Raw genomic sequence first — 2542 nt, 5'->3', positions numbered from 1 at the left:
TTTGATTTGTGACGCCATTTATCTTTCACGTGGAGCTGATTGTTCCACGCTAAACGTTATCATTGTTTCAGAAATATCTATGATTCAAACGTAAGTCGAAACATATGGATAATGTAGATGGTGTAATTTCAAACATTTAACTTAATAAACGATGCTGATAACATTACATTTTGACACAAGTAATAAAACGCATTAAAAAATAATGTTATTTTATGTATAATATATTATTTAATATATATAATATATTATTATAATTATAAAATTTAGGGTTTAGGTAACTTTAATAGTTTGGAAATGTCGCTGATGTTGCTACAAAGATCGAAACTCTGATTGGAGCATAAAATTTTCCAATCAAACTGTAACAGAATTTAAAGTTATAACAACAAAATCTTGATTTAATACCAACACATGGGTTTGAGAGCATAACAAACTATGACGTTATCCGATTTCGACCAAAACAAAGGGAAAATGATTATCAGAAATTCCATCTGATAAGTGAAAATAAGTGAAAATAATCTGATAAGTGTGGGTTAACTGTATTTAAACGATTAAAAAAGCTAAATCTTTTTTGGCTGGCAGGCGGCTGGCATCTCTTTATAAAAGTTCATGCTTTCTTAAATCAAAGGTATCGAACATTTTATTATACATTATATATATATATATATTATATATATACATGCATACAGTATACATAAACACACAAACAAACACTACTTAAGAAGTGTATTTTCAAATGTCTAGCTTTTTTATATCAAATTTCTAGCTGTCTAAAAAAAAAAAAAAAAAAAAAAAAATATATATATATATATTATAGTTCCTTATTGCAGTTTAAATATTGTAATGTGAATTGCAAGTGAGACTGATTAAAGTTACGCCACTCATAAATAAAGAACAATCAAAGCGTTCAACTTTAAGAGTGCATTTGTAACGTTACGGCAGTGACGCAATATTTTGAATATCTATGCTAACTTAAGCTAGCGACTCTAGTAACATTATCAGAAATTACATCTGATAAGTGAAAACGCGATTATCTCAGTTGGCTTTATTTAATCTATTAAAAAAGCTGCATTCTTTGGCAGATGGCTGGTATCTCTGTTTCAAGTTTTTGATAGCATATATGTAAAATTTAAATCTTCTATTTTTTTAAATCAAAGGTATTGAGCTTCATATATATATACATAGAGAGAGAGAGACAAAAAGTAAGATTTAGAACCAATTTTGCACAAAAACCCAAAAGAAGTGAAATTCAATACCAATAAATTTTCAAATACCCTATAAATATGCAAAATGAGAATTCAAGAAATGTGAAACTAGAATCTAAAAATTACAAAAACCAGATTTTAAAAAAAATACCAAAACCAGAAAAAAATACAAAAGAAGAGGAATTTAATCAAATCTTATATAACGTCGGGGAGGACTTTTTCGGATGAACTGTTATATTTAAATACTTTAGAACATCAGCTAATTTTGGATTCAGAAACATGGTGATTTTCAAGCGGAAGGGGGATTGTAACTGAGTCTGACGTATCCTTCTCTTAATAACGTTATATCAGATTCGATTGAATTCCTTTTCTTTTGTATTTTTTCTAGTTTTGGTATTTTTTTCTGATTTTTGTAATTTTTAAGTTTTAGTGTCACATTTCTTTAATTCTTATTTTGCACATTTATAGGGTATTTTTAAATTTATTGGTACTGAATCTCACTTCTTTTGGATATTTGTGTAAAACTGGTTCTAAATTTCTTACTTTTTATCTATACTGATCACTTTTCAGCAGCATATAGCGCGGAAATACTTGGAGTAATTATGTTTTTAAATAACATATTTTGTAATACTATATATATATATATATATATATATATATAGTATATATATTGATAGTAAATTAAAATGAAATCGGAACGTAAATTAAATATTGGGCTTATATATATATATACATATATATATGTTAATGCAAAACCTCGAAGTCTGGTAAATTCATGGAGGTAGGAAGTAAGAAGGAGAAGCCCTAAAACCGGTTTTCCCCGTTGAAGTCCGAAGTGTGCTTTAATATAATTCCATTTCGGACTTTTATCAAGCCTTTGGGGTAAAACCTAGAACTTACCAACGCCTTCCGGTAAAAGCCCTAAACGACGGATTACTTATGGTAGGATTTTCCATTCGCAGATATATTGTATACAGTCTGTCCCAAAAAAAAGTTAAAGCACATTTTAACTTTTTAATTGGTAATATAAAATGTAAAAGTGATCGAAATAAGACATGATTTAAGATTATGTCGATCAAACTGTCTTACAATTATTTTCAAAGAATTACAAGAAATAAAAAAAAAAAATGCAATATTCATGCAATTTCACAAATAAGATATCGTGTGAAAAAAACTGAATTAATGCACAATTCACTCCATAAATACTGAAGAGATTTCAATAATTTTTTAAAATAATTTTGGCAATAGTTAAATTAAATTGATAGCTCAGAAACAAATTAATATGAAATTTAAAAAATAATAAAAATATAGTATGTTTTTCTTTAATACATCTAATACTT

The sequence above is a fragment of the Stegodyphus dumicola genome, chromosome X1 (assembly GCF_044657685.1).
Source record: "Stegodyphus dumicola isolate Sdum_Otavi_A_Nest chromosome X1, ASM4465768v1".
NCBI lineage: Eukaryota > Metazoa > Arthropoda > Arachnida > Araneae > Eresidae > Stegodyphus > Stegodyphus dumicola.
This window is presented reverse-complemented; position numbering follows the sequence as displayed.